At 39.3% G+C, this 15,254-nt stretch overlaps 1 protein-coding gene across 3 annotated transcripts in view; it reads right to left on the bottom strand.

Moving 5' to 3' along the window:
• LOC123313036 (integrin alpha-PS2) overlaps window positions 1-15,254 on the bottom strand; it is a 103,695-nt gene that overhangs the window by 43,828 nt on the left and 44,613 nt on the right. The gene's annotated exons all lie outside the window — the stretch shown is intronic.

Below are 15,254 nucleotides of genomic sequence, written 5' to 3'. Positions count from 1 at the left end.
TCTCTAGCTCGAAAACGGTTAAGAATATGTAAAATTGCATCAGACAAAAGTTGTATAGAATTTCATTATCTTCAACTTTCATAATAAATACAAAAACGATTAGAGGTACAGAAAATGAGATATTTAAAAACTGCATTGTTATCATCTTCAAACTGTCAGATCAGGAAAACCCTTCCTGATAAGTGTCAGATTAATGCAACACCGAGATTAACCATCTGTATGAAAATCTGACACGCTTAAAGTACAAGCACAAGAGCTATAATAGTCCATTCATTTTTATGAAGCAGTCTGTTGGCAATGGAATATTTCTGACCATGAATTATTTCTCAGTGAATCAGATAGGTGCATGTGCAAATTTGGACCAAGTTTTTTTCCCCTCTTCAAACAGACGATCGAATTTATCTTTTTGTCATTTCATCGACCTTTGTAGCGATTATGGTACGAAACATATTTCCCATGAGAGCACAGAATTGTCGATGAAAAAACATGTATCATAACTAGTATAACTGGATGAGTTCATAAGATGCATTCTTGGGAGTAACATCCAGGCATTTCAAGATGTTTTCATTATTGATGAGGTGTATTGACAGGCCTCATTTTTATTGTCGCGAACTCTTTTTTTTTTCCTCATCGGCGGTACGGATCTAAGGCGTCCGATGCGGATGGCGTATAAAAAGCGACTTAGTCTTCGTTATACTCGGCTGACGATTAAAGCTGAAGGATTCCTTCGACAGAAGCTCGATTCCTTTCGAGTTCACCGATGATCATTTTTCACGTCCCTCTGGGACGTCTTGTACGAAATTGAGTCACAGAGACGGGCAAGCCTGCTCGAAAAGGATAATTAATAAGAGGAGGAAATGGAGAAAGAGTCGACCAATTGCGGTCAAATGATACAGGATGAGCTTTCTGATTTATAGCTGAAGATTTCAGGGGTATTATTCAAAAACTTGGAATGAGTGAAAACTAATTTCGAGAAGTTAAACTTCATGAAAAGTTATCATGAAAAACAAACTGAACCTATGGAACCTAATTGAAAGAAATGTTTTTATAGTTTTTTGATAGAGCAGTACCTACGTTGTTGCTTGCGGCGATGGAATTGTTCAACAAATTGGTAATTGCCCCTCAATTGGAAAAACTAAAACGATTATTGTCTCGAGCATTAACGATGATTGCTAGCACCACGATTGAACGGAAGGCGCTGAGCGAGCACATATTCGTTTTTCAGTAAACGCTAAGCGCTTGGACGGAATTGGATAAATGGAGTTCGGAAATTATCGAGTTGAATGAGTATAATCTGCGAATCTTCCACAATTTGTCGGGTAGATTTAGGATCACTGGAATGAACGGCATTAGGTATTGTTAGTAGAGCATGCTGAATACAGGGTGTTTCTTCCAGGGAAAATGTGACACTTTTCGTATATTTCTACGAAATACGAGGATGTATTGATATCTAGTTAGCCTAGACCAGTTCCATGCCTAAAAAAAATATTGCGTCCCTGCAACGAACAATAACTCATCAGAAGTGTCAGTGTGAAGATGGAGGTCAAAAAAGTAAACCAGAGTTACGCAATAAATTAAAAGAAAGAAGATGTCCACCGAAATTGTGAAAATCGAAAAATTGGAGCATCGAGCCATCATAAAGTACCTGTATTTAGAAGGGTTAGAGGTAAGCGGATTTACGAAGATATGCTTATTAGTACCCTTGGTGATCAATGTCCTTCGTATGCGACCGTGAAAAATTGGACTGCAATCTTCAAAAGAGGTAAATTTTCCATTGAAGATGATGACCGATCGGGAAGGCCAGTTTCTGTGTCAGTCCCCGAAAATATCGATGCAGTTCATGACATGATTTTATCAGACCGTCGAATTGGGCTCAAACGGATATCTGAAGCACTTAATATTTCATACGAACGCGTTCATCAGATAGTATATACGTCAATTTGGACATGAGAAAACTTGCTGCAAAATGGATCTCCAAATGTTTGAATGTTGACCAAAAGCATGCAAGGTTAAAAGCATCGCGTCCGATCTGTGCTCGATTTGAAAACGATGTAGACTTCTTGAACCAAATTGTTACTATGGATGAGACTTGGGTACATTGCTACAATCGAGAAACAAAGCAACAATCGGTGGAATGGCGACACTCTGGTTCTCCAAGACCTAAAAAGATTCGTGTTCAAAAATCTACTAAAAAGTTCTTGCTTCAGTTTTTTGGGATTGCCATGGAGTAATCATGATTAATTTTTTGGATGAGGGTAGAACAATAACCGGAGATTACTATTCGACATAACTGACTACTCAACGTGAAAAAATTGTAGAGAAAAGACTCGGAAAGCTATCCAAAGGTGTTTGGTTTTTGCAGGACAACGCCCCTGAACACAAATCTCATGTTGGCATGCAGAAAATTCGTATTTAGGGTTTGAATTATTAACACCCCCCTTTTTCACCAGATTTGGCTTCATCTGACTATAATATCTTTCCTAGACTGAAAAAAGTTTAAAAGGTAGTACATAAATTTTCTTCCAACGAGGAGGTAATGTAAGCTGTGGAGGTCTGGTTTGCAGAGCAAGAAGAAATATTTTTTTTGAAAGGTCTAGGGACGTTGCAGTTTCGCTGAAATAAATGTATCCAATTGAGAGGAGAATAATAAAAAAATATTTTGACATTGTAATTTTGTTTGGTTCTATAGTAGGCTAAGAATTTTTCAATATATCCTCGTAGGGTAGAAAGATCTAAAATTTTTCCCGCTCCCAATGGACCACTAGCCTAATGCGCTCATTGAATAATCTGCGATACCGTGGATTTCCTTTGTTCCGCTCCATTCAACACCGAGTGTCTATTTACCGAAATAGCGTACCTAGGTGTCGGCCGAAAAAAAAAATCATTTCCCAGTTACACGTTCGCGATTTATTAGTACACGCGCAGCTGTTGAACCCGTTTCATAACACGAATATCTGTATTCGTCTGTGAAATGGAAACGGTAATAGCGCTGGGAAAATATGCTACTTATTACCGGTATATGGGGAATTTGAAATGGTTAATGTCGTATTAAATTACCAGGCATACTCGTCGACTTTTACAGGTTACTATATCCGTACATTGTAGGGTTGGATGCTGCGTAGTCTGTGCATGCGGAATTTTTATCGGATGCCGTCAAAGCACTAAACGTCAATTACGCGAAATGTCAACGTCTTCCGCGACGTGGAAATGGAGTTATGCTAAGTGATGTGATATATTGACCGGTGGGATTTTATTGGATTCAATACCGTACATTCCGAAAAAAGTACAAATTTCACACCTTTCCCTGTTCAGTTTGTACAGAAAATGACCAGAAAAACTTACAGATATGTGCAGGTATGAAGAGCCCAATTGTTACATTCAGAACACAAGCGTGTTGTTGCATAATTGTCGTTAATTTGAGAATGTAACAACAGAACACCTAGTATTAATGAACTTATTTGGGACATGCACTCCCACGTCACGTCAGACCAATTTGGACGCTTCCGCGCAAAATCCTATTTTAGATTTTTGAATCATGCGCATTATGACGTGGGCCCATGTCACGTCAGAGTTGTCTGTATATGCACCTCTAGGGTCAGAAAGATTTCTCCAGAGTAATGCTCTTTCGGATGAACACCAAAGGTGACCTTTTTCTATAAGCAATAGCGTTTTCCACCATGAATTATCCGTGCGGGATTTTTGCGGAAGTAAATTGGAGATAAATGGGAATTTGGGAAAAGCCCAACGATTGTTTATCGGATGTGCAATTTTAGACGAGAGGAAAGATAAAATTCCGTATGGAAGAGTCATGCCGTACTCTGCTTATCAGTTGGAAATTCTTTCTTGAGCAGAGAGTTGATAGGTGTTCTGATAAAATGTGTATTAAAATCATTCAAATCTAGTCGTGAATTCTTCATAAGATAAGTTCGATCGGAGAAAACGCACGAATCTTCTGAGTACTTTTCAACTTTCCATATAAACATATACCTGGTAAAAAAGTGAAAACGATAAAACTCCTAGCAAAACAGCTGTTGAACGATGACTTATCCATGTCCAATTTCGTATTGACATGACGAATAATGTAATTGTCATTGACGCAAAAAAATGACTCAAGACCTATGTAAAATAAAATACAGGACATCCGTTTCGACTTATAAGGTGTCCGACTCCAGTTGTCCTGCTCATTGATTGATCAAGAGCTCAGGACCGTATTCGTTCAAGGGAAGATGATGATCCTTCTACGTATACGATGGCGCACTTAACACTATTTCCATTGTGAGTATATTTTCTACAAAACGCCTAGACAGGGAAATTGGGATAATTCCCTGGAGTTTTTCGATTTTCTTTAGGAAATTTCCAGTATGTTTTCATTTCACGATGTTATCAAACTATGAAAGTGCCTCACGAATGAATTTTCGTTTCTGCTATAAAACTGAAAGACCTAAATAGAAATAAAAATGTGAGTGCCACACTAAAATTGCAGCTCGAGAACAGTTCATTGCGTCATAAAGCTTCGTTTTCACATAATAAACAAACTTTGACCTATAGAGGTTATCGGAGTTACAGGTGTTGAGACAAAAATTGTAACTCAAATTGAAAGTCACGATGAAAATATTATTAAACACGAGTTCTCGTCTTATATCTGATGAAGCGTTCCACGCAGAGAAATCTCTCAACGTCGTATAGACTATACTAACGATCTTCTAGTCGGACAAGAAACCCGCGAACTTAACCTCAAATAAATAAACTCCTTATCTAATTGTACGAAAGACATACTATATAATTATAATTGGAGGTGGGAATCGAACTTATAACACGATTGGTTTTGGGTTTTCGTCGAGATGGAAATTGTTTGAATGTGCGAATGTTGCTTTTGTACTATATACAAGGTGTTTTCAAAGGTGAAGCTTTTTTTTGACAAAAGTTAAAACCAAAAATTATCTATATAAAATATCCAAGATGGATGAGATACAATCCCTAGAAGTTCGACAAAATTTCATTGAATTTCAAGGATGGGACTGTGGAAGGTGACTCCGGCATCGCAAAAACGAAACAAAACATAAACATATGGCTGGACAATGAATGGTTCAGTACCAAGATCATCGGATTAGATGCATCGGGCTACTTTTGAGAGAATTATTATTGTTGTATCGGGCAATTTTTTGAAAAAAATGTAGAAAATCGAGGAAGTTTATTGAAAGTGCTTATGTTAGTTATGTTGAAAAAGGGTTATGATGTTTCCCCATTTCATCCCTCTTTTACGACGATTGTTGGAATGTTCGAACAAGAAGATTGTGATGAGCATTGTGAAAAAATTTGTGAATAATTTAGAGGAATTTTATACGTGAGATTTTGAGGTATTATTCAATTTTTTACACTTGTGTCCTGAGTCTCTTCTGTCAGTTGGTATCGAAATGAACCATTTCATAAAATCGTGTAAGTTAATAAAAAAAAAACAATTTGGCAATACTTAGTTTCCATTTTCATTACCACGTTAATGTCTAACGAGCCAATATCCTAAACGAAACCACATGGTCGAATCAGGAGATGCTTTGCGATAATTCAGCTAACAAACGGTCTAGGATCGTATTATTATCCATTTCAGTAATCATTTTCAATTTTTTCATCAACTTTTTCATTTTGACCAGTTCTACCTTCTGTTGAAAAAAAAGCCTCACCTTCAAATACGCCTTGTATATTGAACATAACCGCATCATGTTTTTTCGTAATTGCCATGTTTTTTGTATGGCAGTTGCTTCGACATTGTTGATAACTTCAAACCTTTCTTACTATAAGTTTGGTTCAACGTCAATGACCCCATCATTTCTTTATCAATCTACAGTTCCCCGTACCACTCAGAAATGCTTCGGTCACATGCTTTGTTTTCGTTATCGATTTTGTCACTCTTGAAAAAATAAGATAATGAGACACCCTCTGTGCGGCCTGAGTCTCTTCAACTTTATAGGCGAAGAAAAAAAGGGAATCAGGCCTCCGGTCAGCTTGCACAAGAAGAAGAAGAACCATCCTCATTCTCTACATCGACTCCTTACCATAGTAAGAGGTCTTTCTTCATCAAAACAAACTTGAATGACTCAAGGGCTTCTCTCTTGCGAATGAAATTCATCGGAAATTTCACGCCCAACTGTACCGGTCCATAAATAACCCCGCGCAGCATCCCCCATTGCGGATTCGGCCGATAACTCCTCGGCGCGGTACAAAAGGTCGGCGGCTTTACCCTCCTCGTTCTTATTAATTTCTACAACACCTCGCAAGGCACCGAAAAGTACGACGGTCCGGATTCCGTCGTGGTCTCGAAGTGGTACACGGGGCATTAAGTGGTTTTCGTCAGATCGTTATAATTCATGCGAGGCGAAAACGCCTTGTACATATCGATGTATACCGCCGACGATTCGCGGTAAGGTTCGAGAATGTCGAAAGGCGTAGATGGCGAGGCTTGTTGATACGAGATAATCGATCGGCGGTCTTACCTGCGGTGCCTTTCGGGATATCGATGTAGGAAACTCGAGATCGTTTTGGTGTCTTTGGGGACACTCGGATCGGTGTCGGCGGAAGATTTCAAAGGGCAGGTGTCGGCCGAACACCTTCCTCTTACGAGGATATATTGAACAATTCTTAACCCAGGTTTCATAAAGCTTGATCGGAGAATCAACGCTTGATTGACAAATAGACGTCAATTTGTTTTCGATCTATAATTCCATCATGATCATTCAGAAAATCATTCTCGCATTAAATTATGATATTTTTACGTCCATTCAATTATTCTCAATTGTTACTTCTTCGATAAAGTCAGAAATGAAGGAACTTCAGTGATTTCGTTTAAGAAATCGAGTGACTGTCAAATAGTTGATCAGACAATCAAAGTTTTATGAAACCTGCTGTTAGTCTACTATAGAATAAAACAAAATTTCAATGTCAAAATACTTTATTACTCAACGTATTCTCCTCTTAATTGGATGTATTTATTACAGCGAACCTGCAACGTCTCTAGACCTTCCAAAAAAATGTTTCTTCTTGCTCTGCAAACCAGACCTCCACAGCTTTTATTACCTCTTCGTTGGAAGAAAATTTACGACCATTTCAACTTTTTTTCAGTTAAGGAATGAGATAATAGTCGAATGGAGCCAAATCTGGTGAATAAGGGGGGAGTTCTAGTAATTCAAACCCTAAGTCGCGAATTTTTTGCATGGCAACATGAGATTTGTGTGCAGGGGCTTTGTCTCGCAAAAACCATACACCTTTGGATAGCTTTCCGCGTCTTTCCTCTGTAATTTTTTCAAGTAGAGTGGTCAGTGATGTCGAATAGTAATCTCCGGTTATTGTTCCACCCCTATCCAAAAACTCAATCATGATTACTCCATGGCAATCCCAAAAAACTGAAGCAAGAACTTTTCCAGCAGATTTTTGGACACGAAATTTCTTAGGTCTTGGAGAACCAGAGTGTCGCCATTCCATCGATTGTTGCTTTGTTTCTGGATCGTAGAAATGTACCCAAGTCTCATCCATAGTAACAATTCGGTGTAAGAAGTCAACATCCTTTTCAATTCGAGCACAGATCGATCGCGATGCTTCTATCCTTGCACGCTTTTGGTCAACATTCAAACATCTGGGGATCCATTTTCCAGCAATTTTTCTCATGTCCAAATTGACGTGAACTATATGATGAACGCGTTCGTATGAAATATTCAGTGCTTCAGATATCCGTTTTAGCCCAATTCGACGGTCTGATATAATCATGTCATGAACTGCATCGATATTTTCGGGGACTGACACAGAAACTGGCCTTTCCGATCGGTCATCATCTCCAATGGAAAATTTACCTCTTTTGAAGCTTGCAGTCCAATTTTTCACGGTCGCATACGAAGGACATTGATCACCAGGGGTATTAAGCATATCTTCGTAAATCTGCTCACCTCTTAACCCTTTTAAATACAGGTACTTGATGATGGCTCGATACTCCAATTTTTCGATTTTCACAATTTCGGTGGACATCTTCTTTCTTTTAATTTATTGCGTAACTCTGGTTCACTTTTTTGACCTCAATCTTCACACTGACACTTCTTCTTTTTTATGCATGGAACTGGTCTAGGCTAACTAGATATCAATACATCCTCGCATATCCGAGATTAAAAGTGCCAAGCTGAGATGATTTAACTTTATTCAAGACCATACATTTCCGATTTTGTATTACAGTCAGAAATACCTTACCAAGGATCAAAAATACATTTTTTCGAAGACGAAGACGATGGTAATCGTCGATGCGTCATCACTAGGAAACGCAACAGGCAGGCAAGCGTCGCGATTCAAACGTTTCGTGGACAATCGACATGAACACCAATGAAGAGAGCCATCCTGACAAGATTGAATGGGCTAATTGATCCCGCTAATCAATGGACCACTCTCGGCATTACCATAATAGTAGATCCTCCAAACGGATGGGATGATTATACAGGCTGGACGGATGATGGTCAGCTTGAAATGCGGTACTTTTACTTTCAATGAACGGACGGGCGTTATTTTCGAACTTTAGAAGAGAGCCTGTATATTCCGAACTCTTCTCTCGATTATTGGGTTGGCTCTCGCGTAGTCCATCACCTTTCCGGTCAGGCCGTGCTGTTTACATACGAACGCGCCGCTTGAATCCATTAAATTAGTCGACGGTAATTGCGGGTTTCGGAGCGGTAAGTCGATCGACTCCTTCAGGCTACACGTCCGCCGGTCCGCCTTCGCGGTCTTCATCTGGTCCAGGAGACCTTCGGGCTATCAAAGTCTCAATATGGATCGAACGTTACCGAACCAGGTCGAAAATCAGTTTTCACAGAGGCGTCCCTGGGGGTTACAGGACCTAGACCTAGACCGGTCGAAAGGTGAACTTAGAGCGCCGACGCGATCTAGAAGAAATTCCCCACTTGGTTAACTATCGCTCTTTGCCAGAAACTCATCCAAAATACCTTATATACAGGGTGAGTCTTTGGCTCGTACAAATATTTTAACAGTAGATTCTTGAGGTCAAAATAAACACTTTTTCCTATGCCATTTTTTCCGATTCGGCCCTGATAAAAAGATATATCCATTTTAATTTTTCATAATGAGCTGTGCCACCTCTGGAAAAACAAAATTACGTTCAGAATAACTAGCTCTATCTGTGGCACTACACATCTGTGGATCTTGAACAGAGTTCTATTCAGCCAAAGTACCAAATTTTTCAAATTTCACTGATACTTTTTAATTTTTAGACATTAAATTGCTCGAAAACGGCGCATTATACGAGAAAATATAAAGAATACTTTTATTTTGCACTACGTTCGAATATTCATTAGATAGTGTCCAACTTAGTTTCAGTAGTTGGCTTCTTTGAATTTTTGGTGAGAAATCTGGAAGACGTGGGTGATATCTTGTGCTCGAAAAAGATTCATCAAATAAATGAAAAACTATATTCCGAAATTCTTTTCATTCGATATAACTGTTTGTGAAATAGAACTTAAAATAAAGTTTTTTTATGGTTTTTTTACAGCCTGTATCTTTCAAACGGAGCCGTTTTGGAAAAAATGGTATAGGAAAAAAGTATTTCTTTTTACCTGAAGAATCTACTATTTGTATCGGTCAAAGACTCACTCTGTATATAATTTCATTTTTTCATTCGCTTCAGAAAGAAAACCATCGAACATAGTAATTCATTAGAATGACATTTATTTTGTCATGTTCAATTTCACGTGAATTTCATTTGAAGTGAATGGAATAGAAAAAAATGGGTCTAAATCGTTCAGATTTCTGAAAATATGGTCCCATATAACCTAATTCAAAATTCCACAATGATATTTCAAATCCAACAATGCAAATGATAAGTATAAACATTGGGGATTATTATTATTTTACATGCCACATAGACGAACGTCAAAAAACGGAAGAAATTTGACCTTTTTCAAGAAAATTGAAGCACTTGTGAGTTGGTACATATATCGAAATTTCATTCAGAGAATAACATATTCGTTCAAGCTACATGCCTATTATTCAAGTTAGAAGGCTACTAAACGTATGTTAAATTAGTGACAATTAATCATTCGCACACATGAACCACAGAAAAAAATCTTACACCTACAAGAAGTATGTTTCTGATATTTTTCTCCATCAATTAAGCCATATTTTGTGTGTTTAATACGCAAACATGCAGGGTATGTACAGGGTGGGCAAAATTCGTTTTCCACTGAAGAGATCTCGAGAAATATACGAGCTAGAAGAAAACGGATGACACACTTACGGGCTCTTTTTCAGAGAAACACAAAATGGTGAAAACCGTAGCCTCCTACTATTCTTCGTTTTTGAATTACATATTAGAAAAATTTCGAAATTTCGAAAAGTTCCCACAACTTTTTTGTCTGTAAAGTTACAGATCTGGAAATTGAACCTTCTACAGGCACTTTTTTACGTAGAATCCACTGACGAGCTCAAAATATTTTTTCATTTCGAATCAGTATCAGGCAAACTTTCATTTTTTCAAATGCAAACTTTTATTGAATTTGTTATTTTTGAATTGGAAGAAATCTTTCGTCAGTAGATTCTACGTAAGAAAGTGCCTGCAGAAGGTTCAAGTTTCAGATCTGTAACTTCAAAGACAAAAAAGTTATGGGAACTTCTCGAAATCGTCAAAATCTCATTTGTTCTCAGAAACGAAGATTCGTATGAGGCTACAGTTTTAGCCATTCTTTGTTTATCTGAAAAAGAGCTAGTAAATGTGTCATCCGTTTTCTTCTAGCTCTTATAGTTTTCGAGATCCCCTCAGTACATAACGATTTTGTCCACCCTGTACAGCGATTCTGAAAATTTGATGTGAGTATAAAAAGTTAGTTTTCTCTCGAATATCCACTCGCAATAATGATTGATACCTTTGTACCACGCCCATGTCGTCGTCCGTTCATCATATACCCAAGCCCATAGCCCCATATCGGATCTCGACGTGTAATTTTTTCACCCTTCCAACCTGTCCGCGGGTGTTCGCGTTTCTTCTCGAAAATCACGACGCGACGGCCAATCAACCGGACCTCCTCGCGTATCTATAAGGCCTTCCAGATAATTTTAATTGACTCGAATAACAATTTCCAATAACGGTTCGGATGCTGCGAACCGTACCTACCTACACCGCGTATATAGATTTTTCCCGCAACGGTAATTATTGCATCTTCTGACGGGCTGTCAGTTATCGGCGGTTGTTAGTGGTGAAATATGACGATGCGCGCGCGAAAAAAGGCAATTAGAAGACTGTATGTAGGTTTTTCTGCGCCGTGGATGTTTTTCTTCGGCGACCAGCGGAGGAGGGTTTGAGGAATTTTCGCACGCCGTATACGATGTGGCAGATCTTGATAATTAACTTGATTGGTCCAATGGCAATCATTTTTAGTTGTTCAGGGATGTCTATCCAAGCACTGACAATGGAGAAAATACTGAATTAAGACTCACGTCGGTCATTTAATGTGCACAACACTAAGCTAGCCTGTGCCTATTGTCTCGCCTGTCCACAGGGATTTTTTCCCTGCTCGGGCGCCATTTTTGTAACGCCTTTTTCTCGGTGTACTCGAGCGCCAGCTATTCTTTAAGGGAAAATAGCAAACCTATCCTGGTAACTACTAGCCGAAGACAAGGTTCCTCGGTGTCTGGGGTGTTAGGGACAACCAGTGAAAGTCAAAATCAACGCACACAAATTATATTTGTCGACCCGTACAAGGAAACACAAATGGCACTATTATAAAATTCGTACAGTGAAAGACTCGAGATCAGTGAATTTACAGGGCAAAACGGACGGAATGAAACAGGGGATCCGATCTCAAGACGTTATACGGGGGTTTACGGACGTGTTCGCCAGCCAGATCCTAAGACGCACACTTAACGGACTTCAGCCAGGTTAGGAGGTGAAAAATGACGACACAGAATTACGACGGCTCACCCTTAGGCGCGTTCGGCAGTCCCCGGGTATCCACACCAGCAGAGTGCTTCCCTAACCGTAGGGGTGAACACGGGAACGAGATAAAAAAAAGGAAAATGAGGGAAGGGTGAGCCACCCCAAGGTGCCTTCGGTACCCCCCGGGTATCCACACCAGCAGGGTACTTTAATGACAGTAGGCAGACTCAGACTGTGGCATAGGAGTGGTGAAGATGGGAGCTGAAGTTCCAACAGTGAATATAAAGAAAACGGAGTGTCGTCTTACCTCTGGGTTCTATTCGGCCACTTACACTCGTAAAACAGAGAGAAATCGCCCAAGTACGGTGTAATAGACAGTTTTTCGTCTTTGCTCCATAAGTAACTATTTTAAGAGCTCTTTTCCCATGAAAAGAACCATAATATGATTAAAAATCGACCGAAACCCAAATCCCAGAGGGATCCATCCAAGCCAGCGTCCAAGAGGACCCACCTCGAAGTTTTTACGCGTCCCCCTGTGTATCTGTGTATCGCCGGGGTTAAATTCCCGGCCTGGCGAAAAAAACCCGGCCAATTTCCCAGTCGACCGGTATCCGCGTGCGCGTTTTTTTTTTCGTCCGTGCGCGCCAGTTTTATGATCGCCACAGTCGCTTCTAATTTGTCACCATTAAAATATTACAAATCATTTAACGATCGGCCTGGACCCGCGATCTCAGGAATCTTAAACGTTATATCCGATGCCCGTCTAGGGAGACCGAACAAAAGCGAATCGTTGCGTGGCGAAGCGGAAAAAAAAAGAAGATCGATGACGATCGAGAGACGTACATGGAATCGTCTCCCAAATTTGTAAGCAACAAATCGCTCGCTGAAATACAATGTGGCGTTGGGAAAAAAGAAGCGGCGGCGCGCAGGGTCGGACGTAGGCGGTTTTGAGGTCTCTGGGTGCCAGAACCGGACTCGGCTAACCTTAGGATGCATTATGTGCACGTTGAATCTAGTGAAAGTTTGTCGATCGGAAAGTAGGTCAACCTGAAGATTGCTGATAGTTTCCCGCAGCATCTTTTGTTTTTTTTTTGTTTTTTTCCAAACATTAATTAATTTTTTTCCGAAATCTGTATTCTTGTGGGACGTAAGCCATGAGCCCTCTATCTTATTGGCAGAAACTTCGAAACTTGTAATCAAAAGTGGCTAAACAGAACCTTGAGCAGGTGCACATCTACATCACAAAGTATTAGTTAAACTAGGCTCTGGATTCATACAGCCAAGGCAATCTGCTGACGTGGAAATGCCTCGATACGATCCTATGAATCCTATGAATGCGGTATGTGGTATTGAAGGAAATGAAAAACTGATGAACTTGCGAAGAGGGCATAAAAGTAAACATCTGCTGGACCTGAACGCTTTTGTGGGCTTGGTAAAGACCAATATAAGGAAGCGGTCGAACATGGGAGGTGGACAACAGAACAACCCTCTGGACTATTATTTCAGGACTTACACAGGCAAATAGATTCATGGTGTCTTCATCGACCTATATTACGAGGATGTATTGATATCTAGTTAGCCTAGACCAGTTCCATGCATAAAAAAAAATAGTGTGTTACCATAGCGACGAACAATAAGTCATTAGAAGTGTCAGTGTGAAGTTTGAGGTCAAAAAAGTAAACCAGAGTTATGCAATAAATTAAAAGAAAGTAGATGTCTACCGAAATTTTGAAAATTGAAAAATTTGAGTATCGAGCGATCATCAAATACCTATATGTAAAAGGGTTAAGAGATAAGCAGATTTACGAAGATATGCTTAATACCGTTGGTGGATCAATGTCCTTCGTATGCGACCGTGAAAAATTGAACTGCAAGCTTCAAAAGACGTAAATTTTCCATTGAAGATGATGACCGATCGGGAAGGCCAGTTTCTGTGCCAGTCCCCGAAAATATCGATGCAGTTCATGACATGATTTTATCAGACTATCGAATTGGGCTAAAAAGGATATCTGGAGCAATGAATATCTCATACGAACGCGTTCATCATATAGTTCGAGTCAATTTGGACATGAGAAAAATTGCTGCAAAATGGATCCCCAAATGTTCGAATGTTGACCAAAAGCGTGCAAGGGTAGAAGCATCCCGTTCGATCTGTGCTCTATTTGAAAACGATGTAGACTTCTTAAAGCGAATTGTTACTATGGATGAGAATTGGGTACATTTCTACGATCCAGAAACGAAGCAACAATCGATGGAACGGCGACACTCTGGTTCTTCAAGACCTAAGAAGTTTCGTATCCAAAAATCTGCTGAAAAAGTTCTTGCTTCAGTTTTCTGGGATTGCCATGGAGCAATCATGATTGATTTTTTGGATAAGGGTAGAATAATAACCGGAGATAACCATTCGACATTACTGACCACTCTACAGGAAAAATTTAAGAGAAAAGACGCGGAAAGCTATCCAAAGGTGTTTTGTTTTTGCAGGACAACGCCCCTGCACACAAATCTCATGTCGCCATGCAAAAAATTCAAAATTCATGATTTAGGGTAAATATGAAAATAGAAAAAATGATTTCACTTCAATTTCTCAGCTTCCTCTCCTGTCTATAGCACGCGATTCAGTCTCGTTTTGCACAGAACGAAAATACGGATGAGTCGATACAGCATCATCTTATTTATTATGCACGACCGGTTGTATTTGCCAAAGATCGTTTACATAGTGATTCATCCGAGCTGTCATCGAAGAACTTATTTCGGATTATTATCTACCTCGTGTTGCGATTCTGTGAGCAATAATGCGAGTTTGCAACAACGTTTATCTTGAAAGCGATCAGTAGAAAAGGCTTAAATTGTTTGTACCCCTTAAATGATGATTTTATGAACGTTTACCGGAGTCCAGTGACTTCACCTACGTTATCTTAATGGATTGAACTCTAGTATCAATTGGAGAAGGTGATTTTCAGAACGTTATCTTGTTATAAACTCGAAGTGGAATGCGTTGAGAATATTCCAAAAATGAAAGAAATACATACAAACATACATGATTACTAAGACACAAGGTGTTTGGGGTATCCCAAATTGTTTGATTTTGGCTGTTTCTGGAACTTCTAGACTGAAAAGTGGCCGAGGCTCGATTTTTGTCCATCTGTGGAAAGAGTTTCACGATATCTTCATTTGTCTTGATATAAAAAAATTTTGATATTTTGTTGATTTCAACAATGTGCCATAACTTCTTTATTTTCGAAAATATCTGAAAAGGATAAAGACTCTTCGAAATCGACAAAATATCAAAATTATATCGTGATATCGTGAAGCATTTTCCACTAATGGACTTTTCACGAAA

This window comes from Coccinella septempunctata, chromosome 5 (genome assembly GCF_907165205.1).
Source record: "Coccinella septempunctata chromosome 5, icCocSept1.1, whole genome shotgun sequence".
Classification (NCBI taxonomy): Eukaryota; Metazoa; Arthropoda; class Insecta; order Coleoptera; family Coccinellidae; genus Coccinella; species Coccinella septempunctata.
The sequence above is the reverse complement of the archived record's forward strand: the minus strand, read 5'-3'. Positions and strand labels throughout refer to the sequence as shown.